Here is a 19,397-nt window from a genome sequence, read left to right as displayed (position 1 = left end):
AGAATTGTATTTTTAGATGATTAAACGCTGATGGTAATATGGTGGAATATAAAAGATTCTCCAGTAACAATAAAGAGTACGCATATATATCAAGGTTATATTAAGGTTATTTCAAATAAAAAGTCGGAGTTGACTTGCTGGAGCTGTGATAAAATTTGCTACTTTGAAAGGGATTACCAAATCATTTTGGGTAATAATAACACTAAAGAAATTAGTACAGCTACGTGTTAAACGTTTACTCAGTTTTTGAGGGTTTTTCAGGTGTATAACTATATGCATCAATCTTTTCTTCCGTAGATGAAGTGCGGCTGGTTCATCCTCTCGATCGAGGTGTTTTCAAGAATCGTGAAAGGTTTGAACGCAGATTGTAATCGTCAAGATACGAATGAGGTTTAAGATGAAATCAAGTGGAAAACTTGAAGAATTGTTTAGTTTCATATGTTATAATTAATATTTTAATTCATTTTTTTTAATTGTCCAATGTTGATAGTCCCAATCGATAGTCCACAGTTAACAGTCCAATAATTCATATATAATTTAATTTATAATATTCGAATTAATTAATACGTATCGTGACCCGTGTACATGTCTCAGACTCGATCACAACTCAAAGTATATATATTATTTGAGAATCAACCTCAACCCTGTATAGCTAACTCCCGCATTACTGCATATAGAGTGTCTATGGTTATTCCAAATAATATATATAGATGCGTCGATATGATATGTCAAAACCTTGTATACGTGTCCCGATATTTAAAGTGCGTAAAATAAATAACAGAAATTAAATGACGATAAATTAAATGCGTAAAGTAAATAACAGAAATTAAATGACGATAAATAAAATTGCGAGAATGTAAATTGCGATAAATAAAATGTAACCAGTTAGCTAGAAACAGTTAGCTAGGAACAGTTAGCGTGGATTCTTAACAATATTTCAATTAGTTAATTCGTTTGTTTCTAACAAATTTTACTTTGTCCGATGTTTTCTTCATTATGCCACTTGTTGGATTCTGATAGATCAAAATCCAAATATGAAATTGAATGGAAATGGTTATTCTGTGGTGAACGGATACGTATATCGGTGGATGTAAGTAGGATAGTAAACGACTGTTGAATCAGCTTCGAAGAATGTACATTGTAACCTATTAATGTGAAATCTGAATATTCCTCGGGTATTACCTACCCGTTAAAATATTTTCACAATTAACACTTTGTACTAAAGATATTTTAATTACAATCTTTATGAAAACATATATACATATATATTTTCTTCAGATGCAATCATGGATTTAATGAGTTAATATGATATTAACTCATCTGATTTACCGTTAGAACAAGAATATATAATCTCTAAAACATTAGAGGTTACATAATCACTATGTCGAACTAAGATAAATGATGTAGAACGTCATGTAGAACGATGATTATACTCGAGGTACAGAATGAAATGTCAAAGCTGGTGACGCGGATGTTGTTCTTGGTGGTACTAGTGCTGTTGGTGCTGAGGCTGGTGATGTTACTGGTGTTGATGATACTGCTAGTGCTTGCAAATTGTGTACCGTGCTCTCTAAAGTTAACACCCGAGCTCGGAGTTCTTAACTTCTTCTACTAACCCTGGTTGGTTATCAGTGTGAGGTATAGGTCGGATATCTTCTCTAGTTCCGTTAATGGTAGCCTCAAGACGAAAAATTCTTGCAAAAAGGGTATAAACGGTGTTGCGAACAGGTTCGCCGGTGAGCGGGTCGAGCACTCCGACGTTAGGTGGTAAGTTTGGCTCGAGATATGGAGTACCTTCTTCATTTCTCCATATGGTAAGTATTTCGCGAACCCATCCCCACTTTCTAAAGAAATCACGGTAGTTGATCGGTTGGTGCGCTCCCGTCATGCTATCTTCGAAGTCAGAAGAACTTGGTCGATTCGTAGAGGCCATCGTACGCGATCACAGAAAAGATTTTTGGTATGAAAAGCTTAGTGACAGCAAATGATAGTTGGATGGTATTCTCAATGCATAATATGCCTAGATATATATAGTACCAGGATCCCTTAAATTACGGAGAAATTTACGGAAGATATCAGGCAAAGTTTACCGTAATAGATACGCTAAGATATAAATTTGTCTATACACTTTCTATGCAATTGATAAGGCTAAAAAGGAACATATATTTCATAGCAAAATCCCCCAAGAAAGACAAGATTTTAGTTGCAATTGTTCCATTTTCGAGTAATAATCGTTTATTTTAAATAAGTGCGAAGACAAAAGGCGAAAACGAAGATTTGAAGACGCAAAGGTCCAAAAAGCTCAAAAGTACAAGATACAATCAAAAAGGTTCAAATTATTGATGAAGAACGTCTAAAAATGACAAGAGTACAAGTTACAAAACGCAAAGTACACGATATAAAATTGTACGAAAGGGCGTTCGAAAATCCGGAACCGAGGCATGAACCAACTTTCAGCGCTCGACGCAACGGTGTAAAAATTACGAGTCAACTATGCACAAGAATAAAATATAATATTTAAATAATTCATAATAAGAATAATATTAAATAATAAAAAGTTGTTAATTGAGCTTAGTTCAGGGGTCGTAAATGAAAATTTCAATTCTAATTTCGCTATAAAAGCGATGATTTACGATCAATTGGAGGAGACTTTTTTTTCGATCATTTTTTCTATCTTTTTCTTACTTTTCTATATCAAATATCAATATCTATATTTATAATTCTCTATCATAATGTTAATGTAATCAGATATAACAATAATCTTAATTTTAATTTTAAATTATGATAATAATAAGATTTATGATAGAGATCGTTTGAGTGTGTAAGTCGAAATTCTGTCCGTGTAACGCTACGCTATTTTTAATCATTGTAAGTTATGTTCAACCTTTTTACATTAATGTCTCGTAGCTAAGTCGTTATTATGCTTATTTAAGATGAAGTACTCATGATGTTGGGCTAATTACTAAAATTGGGTTATTGAACTTTGGACCATAATTAAGGTTTGGGCAAAAGACCGACACTTGTGGAAATTGGATTATTGACTATTAATAGATGGGGGGTATTGTCTAATTGAGTGACAACTCATTGGAGTCTGTCGAACCTATCTTCAAATTAATTAACCTAATAATTAATAATGATTATGGTTGTCCTATTTAGTGACGTTCATATGGAATCTGTTATAATCATTTAATTAATCAATTGGGTTGGGTAATTGATTATTCATTCTGATCAAGTGGATGAATTAATATTCATAAACTAATTAAAACAGGGGTGGATTACATACATTGATAACTGGTGTAATTGTTGACAGAAGTGATAACTGCGTCACAGTTTAAATCCTTAATCAGTTGGAATATTTGACTTCGGGTATAAGGGTAATTTGACGAGGATACTCGCACTTTATATTTATGACCGATGGACTATTATGGACAAAAACCAGATAGACGTATCAAATAAACCAGGACAAAGGACAATTAACCCATGGTAATAAATTAAAATCAACACGTCAAACATCATGATTACGGAAGTTTAAATAAGCATAATTCTTTTATTATATTTCTCATCGTATCTTTATTTACTGTCATTTTATTACTCGCAATTTTATTTACTGTCATTTTATTTATTGTCATTATTTTACGCACTTTAATTATCGTCATTTATCTTTGCGCTTAAAATATAGAATCGACAAACCGGTCATTAAACGGTAAAACCCCCCTTTTATAATAATATTACTACTTATATAATTATATATATTTTGTATAAATATAGTTGTTAAAAATATAGTAAGTATCACCAGCTCCCTGTAGAACGAACCGGACTTACTAAAAACTACACTACTCTACGATTAGGTACACTGCCTATAGTGTTGTAGCAAGATTTAGGTATATCCCACTCTATAAATAATTAAAACTTGTGTCATATTTTGTAGTATTTTGTATTAAAAATAATACTATTTCGTACCCTCACGCTACATCATCAAGTTTTTGGCGCCGCTGCCGGGGAGCACTAAAACGCTATATTTTTAATTTATATTTGCAAAAATAAAAAAAAATAAAAAAAAACGTAAAAAAAAAAAAAAACAAAAACGTAAAAAAAAAAAAAAAAAAATTATAAAAAAAATATATTTTTAAGATTTTGTCTATAAAAAATTTTTTTTTTTTTTAGTTTTATTACCTTTAGATTTTTAGACTCAGTCACAACTTTTAGTATTAAGTTTAGTTTTGCCATAGTTATTTTCATTTTTAGATTTTTAGGCTTTGCCGTAAAATCCCTTAAGTGCTTATTCCTTAGACTAAGATTTAGGTGCTTTAGAATTTTGCGACGCCATTTTTCGTGCTACTTTCTTATTTTTATTTATCTTTCGACGCCGTTTACCTATGTATCAATTACAATTCCAATTAGTGATCTCCATTTGTAGTTTTAATTTTAAGATAGTGATCGTTATAAGGTTGGATTAACCGCGTGTTTACAAACCACTCTTCGTCTTTTTCATTTTTCGACACTTTTCGACGCGCAATCTTTTTCTTTCTTATTTCTCGCTATTCTAGTTTTTAGGACTTAGATTTTTTTTTCTACTTCTTCTCTAAATTTCTTAAAATTACGAAAATTTATTTTAAGTGGTTAAATTGATAGACATCAAAATTTTCTGGTTCGTAGTAATAGTTGGATTTGTACGTGGACCGGGTTATTGGAGCCAAACAGTCCTCAATTATATTGAGACCAAACGAATTCTGCCCCCCTGCTGCATCTTTTGGCTATTCGAAACGTGGGCAAAATCAAAAAAGTCTATTGATTGGATAACTTATTATAATTTTTCTTTCCTTTTAAAAACTAATAGGATATTCAGTGAATGCACCGAGCAAGACGTTCACCACCTTTTGTACGTTCAGCACCTGTAACTAGATCAAGACATTTAGCAAATATAACCGCCGTTGATTTTTCTTTAGAATCGTCATCTAGTCGACCAAGAACTCCAACTCAAATTTCCGATAATCCATTTTTTGAACCCAACCTCACAATTGAGAATCCGGAGAATATTCAGGAACGGTTTGTAGATCCCGAACCATTAAACTTTCCTCCGGAACCACCAATCATTCAAACAGAGATTGTTGAGGAAAGAAACCATTAAATCAGAAACCTCTAGTGATTCAGATACAACACTTCCAATCATGGAAAATCTAGAACCTCTAAGTATGGAAGACCGAATGAGAGCTACACGCACGGGCCAAGGTCACGCCATTATTAAGCCAGAAGTTAATGCGCCAGATTATGAAATCAAAGGACAAATTCTACACATGGTAACTAACCAATGCCAATTCAGTGGTGCACCGAATGAAGATCCTAACGAACACCTTCGTACGTTTAAAAGAATTTGTACACTATTCAAAATCCGAGAAGTGGAAGATGAGAAGATCTATCTCATGTTGTTTCCCTAGACTTTAAAGGGAGAAGCCAAAGATTGGTTAGAATCGTTACCTGAAGGGGCGATTGACACATGGGATGTTTTAGTTGAAAAATTTCTTAAACGATTCTTTCCGGCATCCAAAGCCGTGAGACTTCAAGGAGAAATTGTTACGTTCACGCAAAAGCCAAATGAAACATTATATGAGGCGTGGACAAGATTCGGAAGGATGTTGAGAGGATGTCCTCAACACGGATTAGATACTTTTCAAATAGTGCAAATCTTCTATAAAGGCGTAGACATCGCTACAAGAAAAGACATCGACATAACAGCTGGTGGTTCCATTATGAAGAAAACCGCAACTGAAGCTTACAAAATTATTGATAACACAGCATCCCACTCTCATGAGTGGCACCAAGAAAAAGATATCTTTCGATCATCTAAAGCGGCTAGAGCCGATTCTAGCCATGACTTTGATTCCGTTTCCGCAAAAATAGATGCTTTCGAAAGACGAATGGAAAAGATGAATAAAGATATTCACGCAATACGAATCAGTTGTGAGCAATGCGGTGGACCACACTTATTGAAAGATTGTCACATTGAACCAACGATGGAACAACGAGAGAATGTTTCCTATATGAACCAAAGGCCGGGAAATAATTATCAAAATAATTATCAACCGCCAAGGCTAAACTTAAATCGAAATCAAAACATTCTTTACAATCCAAAAGGACCCGAAAATAACTGGTATAACCAACAAGGTCCGAATAACCAACCAACTCAAAACAACACTTTCAATCAACAAAGACCTAGCTTGTATAAACCACCACAACAAACCGAAGAGAAAAAGCCAAATCTAGAAGAAATGATGGTAAAGCTAGTTGAATCTCAAACACAATTTATTACATCTCAAACCCAAACGAACGAGAGGTTTGATCAGTCATTAAGAACTCAACAAGCTTCCATTTTGAATCTTGAAAAACACGTAGGTACTCTTGCTAGCATGATGAGTGAGAGGGAACAAGGAAAGCTACCGAGTAATACTGAAGTAAATCCTCGGAATGAGAATGTTAACATGGTGTCAACAAATTCTGAAAAACCAGCTCCAGAAGTTGGGAAGGTTTTAGATGTGAGTAACAATGAAGAAGTTACACCACCACCACCAGAGTATGTAAAGCCAGTGGTGGCACCATATAAACCACCCATCCCGTTTCCAAGAAAAGGAGTTGAGTATGAGCAAGTAATAGGTAATAAAGTTGGTGATACCATTGGAAATAAGAAGAAGAAGAAGTATAAGAAAGTGCAAGAAACAAAAACCGTAGAAGTAAACCCGGTGAAGACAGTTCCACCAAAACCTCCACCAAGAGTAGGTGATCTGGGTGAATTTATTGTTCCTTGTCTACTTAGTGATTGTGTCATGTATGATGCACTAGCAGATTTAGGTGCAAGTGTGAGTGTTATGCCTCTTTCATTATATAAAAGATTAGGTGTAGGTAAGTTAAGTCCAACGGATATGAGTGTTCGACTCTTTGATCAAACCATTAAGCACCCAGTTGGAATTGCTGACAACCTACCCGTTCAAGTAGGCAATTTAACCTTTCTAGTCGAATTTATTGTCATTGACATAGAAGAGGACCCAAACATTCCTCTAATTTTAGGTCGGCCATTCTTAGCGTCCACCAAGGCGTTATTTGATGTAGGAAATGGAAGAATGACACTTAAAAGTGGTGACAAATCTATCACCTTTATGATTCGAAAGTCTAAATCTCCACCAGCCAAAACCGTTGAACCAGTAAAAACAATTGGTAAGAACTATGTGGTTTTACCAACTCCAACGGTAATACTTAGCAATAATGAAACGCCTAAGTGTGGGGAAAATGAAGTAACACCTAATGATGACATGATAACAAAGAACCCCGTTGTTGATACGAAATTAAATGATCCCGTTATTAACAGTTCAATGAAGAAACTTTTTAAACGGGCTATTGATGCTAGAAGTAAGGGGAACTTTAAGTTATGTAACCGGTTAGTATCCAATCTGTCACCTAAAGAAAGGGCGAAGCTAGTTGAATTATGGGATATTACGGAAGAAGCCGGGCACTGGCTTAAAGAAAAAGTCACAGATAGGCAAGTTGATTATGGACCAAGAGAAATTGACAATGAAGTTAATCAAAATTTCAACACCACAGCTACCTAAGTGTGGGGAGATTCGAATGTTCTAAAAAGATAATGCTGTCTAAAGTTATTTGTTCTGTTCTCGTGTAGTTCCGAGAATGGAATCCGATTGGTCTTTTCCGCTAGCAGACACTAAAGAACTAGTTTTCTCCCTCCATTCTGAATTTTTGTTTTGTAGGTTTTTTATGAAATTAATATGCATTTTAATTTAAGTTTTTAAAAACAAAATTTACTTTAATTCATTAAGTTGAAAAAATGATTTCTAAAATTCGTCGTGAGTTGAAGACTAGGTCATTAAGCCGAAATTACTTTACCCGAGGGCGGGGCGACAAATTTTGTTATCATTATTTTTAATTTTATTGATTTAAAGTATGCCAAAAATATTATACTTTATAAATTTTTGAAAAGTGGGGTTATAAACCAAACTTCAAAAATATATATATATATATATATATATATATATATATATATATATGTTTGTATTTTATCTTATGTACAAAACAGGGTAAAACAACGCACTTTCAAAGACTGTCATTAAAGTTCAGCAAAAGGTACTAATTTTGACGACAAGACGCAAAACAACAAATATGATATAACAAATGAAGGAATGAACGATGAGGCGCCATCTATCATTCGACGAGCTTTGTAATTACAAACTCGGTATTTTTAATCACTTTTCTACGCTAATCACCCTCATGAATTTAAATTATAGTCTGATTTCATGCAAATGAGGGCATTGCATGATCTTAAGTGTGGGGAAGGGTTATAAATTCTCTCAGGTTTATACTTGGTTTATTTGCCAAATTTTGTGAAAATTTGAAAAATTTTCAATTAAATGAAGTCAAAATCATGTTTATACATATTTATGAACGGTGAAAACTAGGTGATAATACCGAAATTATCAGAAAGGACATAAATTGAGAAACAACCTAAAATGCTTGAATTCATTTAAAATGGAATAAAGGAGAATAAAAAGGCAAAGAAAGAAACTAAGTGTGGGGAGAATGTACCAAGTTATTCAATTAAAAACTATCTATCACATATCTTTGTACAAGATTATTGCAGGTACTTTTGTTTTGGATGATACTAATCAGTTTTACCCGGTTTACTGTAATATATTTGAAAGAAAGATGGATCTACACGATGAATCAATTCCATCATTAAAAGGAAGTAAAGTCTTCCGAAAAAGACACGCGCTTCTTGATTTAGGTCAAGAAGTTGTCGTCCAGACCAGCTGTAGGTTGACGAAAAATCTAGAAAAGTCATCTCTAAAATCAGCAGGAAATCCACGGACCTCAGCATCAAACAGGGTCGCCAAGTGGTCAGATTTATCCTAACCATGAGAAGGATTTATCTCGTACAATGGGGAGGCACCGTGCAAATTAGCTTGATAAGACTAATGAATCAGATCCCCAGAAAGGATAATCTCCTTAAAGATTAAAAATCAGCTTTTAAGACTGATATTACTCAATCCTTGAGATTGACCTTAAAGATTGAGAATTCAAACTCATGGAATTCAATGATATCTAAACTCGAGCTTGAACGAGAAAATATTTTGATCAAAAATACAAACCGATTTGTTTTCTGAAAACCCATTTTCAATGCGTTCATTACCATTGAACGTAAAATCCTAGGAATTCACCTGGAATTCATTAGGTCACCTGAACCAAATTGGGTGTCAACCGTAAGAACGGTGGTTGCATAGCATGGTCGGAGACAGGACCTTGTGCCAGACCGAAAAATCATAGGATGATCTTTACTATCGCTCCTACCAAGGATAGTTCTAGCATTCGACACGTTAAAAGACCATAATCAAATGCATGTCACGGGACATTGCCTTAACAGTTTCTTGTTCATCGCTTTCCTTTACAACCGGACGGTAGTTTACCGAAAGGTAATATACGGAACAAGTAAACTGGATGTGTGCTTTTCGATACCGGGATAGCAGTGGATTACACGAACCTAAATGTTTTTAGCCAAAATATTGATCCACAAATATATTTTGCAACACCGATGGTGGGTCAAATCAGAAAACTTGTCTAGGGTAAAATCTAGCTTGAATTTTTAAAAGATCAAATGTTTTCATAAAGATCCAATTTCCTAAAGGATCTACATTTTTATAGTCATGTGGGACTGTAAACCGCCTTTCAAATGTGCACTTTGCTTTGGAAACCGAAAGTAAATCGGCTATTTGATTGCAAGTGTCGTTGACCTAAACCCAAGGCAACTGTGGATGACACACCCACCTTTAACCATGGTTCTATTGTTAATATCATTGTTTATACCGCTCTATCAAAATCACTGATGTACAAAGTGTGAAGAATAAAGAAGTGATTCGTGTGATGTATTATATTATTTCAAGACTGTATTGCTTGAGGACAAGCAACGCTCAAGTGTGGGGATATTGATAAGGCTAAAAAGGAACATATATTTCATAGCAAAATCCCCCAAGAAAGACAAGATTTTAGTTGCAATTGTTCCATTTTCGAGTAATATTCGTTTATTTTAAATAAGTGCGAAGACAAAAGGCGAAAACGAAGATTTGAAGACGCAAAGGTCCAAAAAGCTCAAAAGTACAAGATACAATCAAAAAGGTTCAAATTATTGATGAAGAACGTCTAAAAATGACAAGAGTACAAGTTACAAAACGCAAAGTACACGATATAAAATTGTACGAAAGGGCGTTCGAAAATCCGGAACCGAGGCATGAACCAACTTTCAGCGCTCGACGCAACGGTGTAAAAATTACGAGTCAACTATGCACAAGAATAAAATATAATATTTAAATAATTCATAATAAGAATATATTAAATAATAAAAAGTTGTTAATTGAGCATAGTTCAGGGGTCGTAAATGAAAATTTCAATTCTAATTTCGCTATAAAAGCGATGATTTACGATCAATTGGAGGAGACTTTTTTTCGATCATTTTTTCTATCTTTTTCTTACTTTTCTATATCAAATATCAATATCTATATTTATAATTCTCTATCATAATGTTAATGTAATCAGATATAACAATAATCTTAATTTTAATTTTAAATTATGATAATAATAAGATTTATGATAGAGATCGTTTGAGTGTGTAAGTCAAAATTCTGTCCGTGTAACGCTACGCTATTTTTAATCATTGTAAGTTATGTTCAACCTTTTTACATTAATGTCTCGTAGCTAAGTCGTTATTATGCTTATTTAAAATGAAGTACTCATGATGTTGGGCTAATTACTAAAATTGGGTTATTGAACTTTGGACCATAATTAAGGTTTGGGCAAAAGACCGACACTTGTGGAAATTGGATTATTGACTATTAATAGATGGGGGGTATTGTCTAATTGAGTGACAACTCATTGGAGTCTGTCGAACCTATCTTCAAATTAATTAACCTAATAATTAATAATGATTATGGTTGTCCTATTTAGTGACGTTCATATGGAATCTGTTATAATCATTTAATTAATCAATTGGGTTGGGTAATTGATTATTCATTCTGATCAAGTGGATGAATTAATATTCATAAACTAATTAAAACAGGGGTGGATTACATACATTGATAACTGGTGTAATTGTTGACAGAAGTGATAACTGCGTCACAGTTTAAATCCTTAATCAGTTGGAATATTTGACTTCGGGTATAAGGGTAATTTGACGAGGATACTCGCACTTTATATTTATGACCGATGGACTATTATGGACAAAAACCAGATAGACGTATCAAATAAACCAGGACAAAGGACAATTAACCCATGGTAATAAATTAAAATCAACACGTCAAACATCATGATTACGGAAGTTTAAATAAGCATAATTCTTTTATTATATTTCTCATCGTATCTTTATTTACTGTCATTTTATTACTCGCAATTTTATTTACTGTCATTTTATTTATTGTCATTATTTTACGCACTTTAATTATCGTCATTTATCTTTGCGCTTAAAATATAGAATCGACAAACCGGTCATTAAACGGTAAAACCCCCCTTTTATAATAATATTACTACTTATATAATTATATATATTTTGTATAAATATAGTTGTTAAAAATATAGTAAGTATCACCAGCTCCCTGTGGAACGAACCGGACTTACTAAAAACTACACTACTCTACGATTAGGTACACTGCCTATAGTGTTGTAGCAAGATTTAGGTATATCCCACTCTATAAATAATTAAAACTTGTGTCATATTTTGTAGTATTTTGTATTAAAAATAATACTATTTCGTACCCTCACGCTACATCATCAGCAATAAAGGCAGTAAGGCATGTCTAGATTTAGGAATGATTAGTAGGAAATTTTCCACTAGGAATGATATACAATACTTATAATATGCAGCTAAGGTCGAAGTCCAGACTCGCTAATGCATCCTAACAACTATCAGTTAGACACACTAATGCAAGACCTGGTTCCCTAGGACCAACGCTCTGATACCACCTGTGAGGACCCGTCCTTATCCCCCTGGACGAAGTCATCAACATTTGGTCCCATTGCGTGGTACTGTCCTAAATATGCCATATACGACTCCAAGGAATATCTTTAAAATGAGCAAATGTACAGCGGAAGATTTCTTTCGTACTTGAGAATAAACATGCTTTAAAGTGTCAACCAAAAGGTTGGTGAGTTAATAGGTTTATCATAACAATCGTTTCGATATATTAATAGACCACAAGATTTCCGTTTATAAATATATGTACACTCGCAATTGCATAAAAGTATTCTATAAGTTGTAGGTACCCGGTAACAAGCCTTAACGTTCATGTTTTACCCTCTGAAGTACACCAGATCAGGTGTGTTTAAAATAACCTCGAAGTACTAAAGCATCCCATAGTCAGGATGGGGTTTGTCAGGCCCAATAGATCTATCTTTAGGATTCGCGCCTACCGTACATAGACAAGTAGTTTAATGTTACCAAGCTAAGGGTATATTTCTGGTTTAAACCCACGTAGAATTAGTTTTAGTACTTGTGCCTATTTCGTAAAACATTTATAAAAACAGCGCATGTATTCTCAGTCCCAAAAATATATATAAAAGGGAGCAAATGAAACTCACAATATTGTATTTTGTAGTAAAAATATTCATTCGACGAAACTGAACAATGCAGGGTTGACCTCGAATTCACGAACCTATATCATTTATATATATATATATTAACACATATAATTGTAATCGAACGAATTTATATATATACTATTATTATTAATGATATATTTGTTGTTTTAATGAATTATATATTTCATTGATTAATTAATTGTATTTATTTTATAAATACTTTATATAAAATATCAATGTAGTTAGGTTATGTGTTTTAATTATATTTTTATAAAAATAGTATTTCTTCGTTAAAATAGTAATTATAGTAATACTACAATACTGATCAAAATAATTATATTAATAATGATAAAAATGATAAAAATAATAAATTTAGTAATATTATTACTAAAATGATAATTTTTCTAATAATAATAATAATAATAATAATAATAATAATAATAATAATAATAATAATAATAATAATAATAATAATAATAATAATAATAATCATAATAATAATAGTAGAAATGGAAATAAAGTATATATACCCTTTTAAAACTTCCACCAAAAAGAAAAGCCCACGACGGGACTCGAACCCTTGACCACTCGAATACTCGTCACCTTTCTTAACCATCTGGTCAGCAAAAATATCATGGCCCAATAGAAAAATGTCGGCCCAAAGATCAAACCGGTCCACTAATATTACTCATAAGCCCGATATTTAAATCAAACCCACATATTGAATTTAAAAGCTCAAACCCATGAAAATATAAATTGTTTCGTGACCTGGTATACATACGTGCAGGCAGGCCTCGGCAACAAGGTATCAATTTATTTTGTAGATCTACTTTATTCTAGCATGCCATAGTGACCCTACTAAAAAAAAAAATTTTGGAAACTGATTGAAGGATCATTCATGCGTATTAAAAATAGCACAAGTGGTTAAATTGCTTTATGGAGTGTCGGCTACCAAAACAAAGAAAAAGGTAACGTGAATCTCTTAATTCAATTCGGTACCCAATTGGTTTTGTCTGCATGTAATCCTTGTCCCACCATCAATCATAATAAAGTAAAAAGGAACGTCTCTTAGTCTCAATATCGGCCAAAAGAAGGGTTAAAGAAAAGGCACACCAAGTGGATTGTTTGTTTAATACTTTGTTGGCCACAAGGAAAAGGATTTAACACATAATAGCTGTATTCATGATGGCTTATATATTTGGGTGTATAAGGTTTCGGTCACTGCAAAAGAGAAAAGAAAAAAAAAATTGCAGCACACCTATAGTTGCTTCACGTTAAATAGAAGTAAAGAATAGATTGCTGATGATGGTTTAACAGGTTATGTACATGGAGGTTTGTAAGGACGGTGATCAAAGGTTCGATTAGTTTGGTTGGATTCGTGGTGGTTTGTCGACGAAATCATAAGTGTAATAGCTGCAGAAGTGATGGTCATTGAAGGTGGTTAAAGATGGTTGGTAGATAGAAAGAAAACAGAAAGTAGGGGCTGTAGTAGCAGAAGTTAACAGTGACATAGCAGCAGCAATTCAGAGAAGTAGTTGCAGTAGCATCTTCATAATACATCATCGTACTTTTAACAGATGAAGAAAAAGAAAAATTATGCAGCTGTAATTGTTTAATGGGTAATGTTGGAATAGAAAACGAATACAGAATAAGGAGATAGATATCTATGATGGTTGTGTATGATCATATGTACATGTATATATAAATATAACAAAGTAGGTGGTGGTTGCTCATTCAAGATAGAAAACAGAAATAATACATGGTGGTCATCAAGGTGATAATAGGTGACGGGTTTAGGTGGTGGTGACTCCGGTTCAAAACATAAATAATAGAGAGAGGAGAAGACGAAGTCATGGTGGTTTGTTTATGGTGGTGGCGGTCGTTCATAGTGGTAACAGGTTGTGAAGGATCACGATCATAAATAGAAACAAATCAGTGATGGTGATTGTTTTCTTTTCTTGTTTTCTATTTTCTTTAAGAGATATAAACGAATATCGTCTGTTGTAATTGATATTTGAGATAAAAATTTGAATGATACAACTGAATGGCTCGATTGTTATGTATAAAGTGAGTATGTTGACAGCTTATTCGATCCATGGAGTAACAAACAAAAACAATATAAAGTAGATAGATACTAAATAAATAAAAAATTAATTTGAAGTTGATTTGTTACTGAATTTTGTTTGTAAATGAGACATAATTCGACACATAGAAATCCAAGGACAGAAATAATCTTGGTTCGTACAGATTTGGTGACAAAAACAATTCACTTACAGTAAAATGGATATGGTAAACTAATTTTGATTCCTTTCATGTCATGTATAAATACGTATAGTATATCAATGTATATCCGTATATATATATATATAATTATATAATGTATTTATATATTTAACAGTATTTATATCGTCATATATCGACTATATAGATATATTTATATATCAGTATATTAGTAACATAATAATATTAATTATACAAACATTAATATTTAATACTAATTTTAATAATACTAATGAAACTAATAATAATAATAATAATAATAATAATAATAATAATAATAGAATTGTTAATGATAATAATATCAATAACATTAATAATAATACTTGCACTTGTCTAATTTCATATTTGTATTATAATATTATTAATATTGATATTTATTTTAATAATAATGAAAGTAAGAATATCTCATAATCATAATAACTTTTTATTATTTATATATACTACAATAACTAGAATTCATATATAGTCATACTAATATCACATATATTTATTTTAATAACATTTTTATTATTTTGTATATTACTATATTTAATTTGAATGATTAAATGGTATTATATTAATTAAACACTTATATTTATATTTACATATATATTTATTTACTTATTTATTTACACACAATTGTTCGTGAATCGTCAGGAATAGTCGAAGGTAATTGAATTCATAAACATAGTTTCAAAATTTTCGAGACTCAACATTATAGACTTTGCTTATCGTGTCGGAAACATATAAAAATCAAGTTTAATTTTGGTCGGAAATTTTCGGGTCGTCAAAGTTGCATCAAAACATAACCAAAGCCTTGACGCGAAGCTTCACAATAAATAACAAAATCATCATTACCCTCAGGTTGTAACGACCCGGCTTTTTCGACTTGCTTTTGTGCCTTGTATTTTTGCAAAACTGCGTATTTGTGCGTACTGCGTTAGTTTATTACTATGGAACCTTGGCACACGTGTTTTATATTCATATATACTTTAAAACATGCCTTGGTATGATTAGAATGCTTAACTTGTCCATTGGATGCTTTATAACCGTTAGCGTTACTTGCCGTTACGATTAAAACGCGGACTGCGCGTACGTTTGACTTTTGTCGGAACCGGAACTTTTGGACAGCGAAATATTAATTATTATTTTATAATAATAATTACTTGGGCCTTTGGATGCTTAATTTTATTTATTTAATTGCTAAAGCCCAATAGTTAGCCTTTTTGAACTTTTTACCTTGTTGGGCTCAAGCCCACCCTACTCTAGCTAGTGACCCAATTAATTAGTCCAAATATATTTACTAGTGGCCCATAATAATAAATAAATAAATAAATAAATAATTAGTGAGTCATGCTAGCATTATGGATAAGGATAATTAACTTTGTTACATAAGATTCTAGCAAAAGGACACACTTTAGACACCATTAGCCAAAAAGTAAACTTTTTGTCCTTTCCCTCCCCCTCCATAAACCGTCCACCACCACCACCCTAGATCTTGCCATGTCATCAATCCATGTGATCACTCTTTGCTTATAAATACTAGCCTTTAGCCTCTCATTTCCACACTTGATCATTTTGATTTTTCACACACTTGTTCTTTCTCTCTTTCTTTCCTTTCTAGCATTACTTGTAAGTCTTCTTTTCCTTCTTCTTTTTCTTTTCAAATTCATGATCATCATCATCATTTTATGGAGATCAAAGTTCCTTTTAGCTTTGATCTTACTTATATCTTGTTGATTCAAGCATGAATCTTTCAAGAACATGGAAGATTCAAGCTTTTAGCTTGAATCTTCATAACTTTTGTAGATCTACTTCTTTTATACTTCAATCTTTCTATTTTATGATAAAGATTCAAACTTTTGTTTGTAATCTTCAAGATCCAAGCTTTATGCTTCAAGATCTTCAAGAACAATCAAGATGCAAGCTTTCTAGCTTGAATCTTCATATCTTTTTGTTAGATCTAAGTTCTTTTTGCTTTGATCATGTTGTTTTGTGAAAAAGATTCAAACTTGTGTTTGTTATCTTCATATATCTTAAAGATCCAAGCTTTATGCTTCAAGATCTTCAAGAACACTTAAAGGTTCAAGCTTTCTAGCTTTGTAACCTTGTAACTTGTGTGAAATGGATCTAAGCTCTCTAGCTTAGGGTTCCATCACCTCTTTTGACTTAGATTGTGTTCATATTTGTTAAATTGATGTAAAGTTTGTAACTTTAGTTGTTATTGTGACTTGTATTAGTGTTAAGACTAAGGATATGATGTAACCTTGGTTCATCATCCATCTAAGACTCATGAATGAGTTGTATTCTTACTTGGTCTTAACATATTGTGTATTGATGGTGAATCTTGGTCAAAAGTGATGCTAAACCATCAACGAGTTGTACACTTAAAGCTACAAGCATCAAGGATGAGAACCGTGATGAGCATCGAGCACCAAGAACCCTACCGGAGCACTTGTCCACTAATTTTCGTATCTGATCAGACCACCTGGGCTACTGGAAAGCTGATTTTTAGTTAGTTCGGTTCGAGTAGATAATTTTCCGTTTAGGCCTCGCCTTAATCCGAGTTACGGTTTAGGATTTATGGCCCTCCGAGATTCACTACACCCTATTAACGTTGTGCTAAAATTTCTGACCTACTCGAACTTAAACCGTCGCCACGGTCAAACGAAGAAGAGTTAGGTTCTGAAAATTGGTCAGCTGTTAGGGGACTCATGTACGAAGCCATAGCCACTGTCCATGCATCTTTTTGATTTACGTAGAGGTAGTAGCTGCTGACCGAAGCCAGCCTATTGTTTCGATCTCTATTCTTGTCAAACTCACTTAGCTTTTACGATGATGAATGATGATGATGATGATGATGACACTTAAACTTATTTTATGCACTATTAGAACTTATTAAGACAACCTACTGACCTAGTAACCTTTGATTTAGGTTGACGACCTTTCGGACCGACTTACTACTTGCGTACTTTCATTACCGACTTTACCGCTTTTATCACTGTGAGTTATAGCATCCCTTTTTACTACTTTTACTATTTTTGGGACTGATAATACATGCGCTTTTTACGTTTTACATACTAGGCACGAGTACATAAACTTTGTATGTATGTGGGTTATATAACGGCATAAACATTCCCTTTAACACGGTAACGTTTAGTCATTGGTTTTTGAACCGGTGAACGCGAATCTTAGATATGGATCCATAGGGTTTGACATCCCCACTCGGGCTAGTCGCGCTAGCATTTAACGGGTGTTTAATACTTCGTAAGTCATACGCACTTGCCAAGTGCACTTTCAGGGGGTTATAAACGTTAAGTCTAGTTACCGAGTGCCCACGGTTATACATATACTTATTCATACTGATTTGAACATACTGTTTTGATACGCTGTTTGCAGCACTAAAATCTCGTGGCCTACGTTACATTACTGATACAAACAAACTATAGCTCACCAACATTCGTGTTGACTTTTTAAGCATGTAATTCTCAGGTGCTTAGACGATGTTGCTTCCGCTGTTAGCCTTGCTATTCTAGTCTCGGTGTATAGACTTGCTGTTACAGACTTGCTGTGTTAGACTTCCGCTGCATTACTTAGAGATGTCTCAAGCATAGAACTTTTACTTTGCATTCGCAACTTATGTTATTTTCAGAACAATAGCTTTATAATGACCTTAGTATCATGTACTCATGTTAATGTTTCCTATTCATCTTTTGTAAAAACGTTATCTTTTATGAATGCATATCGGTTTTCAAACAGCATATAGTGTTTGACCTTGTAATGATCCTGTTGTTGATGTACCGTACACGATGATTTTGTACGGGGCGTCACAGTTGGTATCAGAGCATTGGTTGTAGGGAATTAGGTTGTATTAGTGAGTCTAGACCGGACCAAGTAGGATTCACTAATAGGACTAATCTACAACTTGCTAGTTTACTTGTTTCTGCGGACCACTGCATGCTACTATGTTATATTACTGCATGTTACTGCTTACTACTACTGCATGCCACTACTTATTTCTACTGCTGTATAATCTTACTGCATGCTACTACTTACCTTTACTGCCATGCGAACTTACTGTGTGCTTATTTTACGCTGCTGCATGCTACTATCTGCTTTCGCTTGTTACTTCTGTTTAGTACTATTTTCATTGCCATGCTATGCACTGCTGTAGACAATCTAGGCTGCTGTAGTTACTATGCCTGATTACGTGCTTGCTACCCGTCTGCTTTTCGCTATACCGACTTGAAGAACTTATCTTTCCTAATTCAGATATTTTCTGAATCCTTTTCCCCACTCTTCTAACTCTAAGTACTAGTAATGTAATCCACCTGTTACTACTGTTCTACCATTCCAGAAATCGGAACATTACTTCACGCAATCTAGGAGGATTTGTCGGAGTAACAGCACCTCGAGCTCACCCTAATTAGCCACGTACAACGTATGAACATTCGAAGGATGTTCAGTTTCTGCAAGATGACCCGTATCCCGTACACTTTCGTGACCGTCACTTATCT

This window comes from Rutidosis leptorrhynchoides, chromosome 7 (assembly GCF_046630445.1).
Source record: "Rutidosis leptorrhynchoides isolate AG116_Rl617_1_P2 chromosome 7, CSIRO_AGI_Rlap_v1, whole genome shotgun sequence".
NCBI classification, from domain to species: domain Eukaryota; kingdom Viridiplantae; phylum Streptophyta; class Magnoliopsida; order Asterales; family Asteraceae; genus Rutidosis; species Rutidosis leptorrhynchoides.
The sequence above is the reverse complement of the archived record's forward strand: the minus strand, read 5'-3'. Positions refer to the sequence as shown.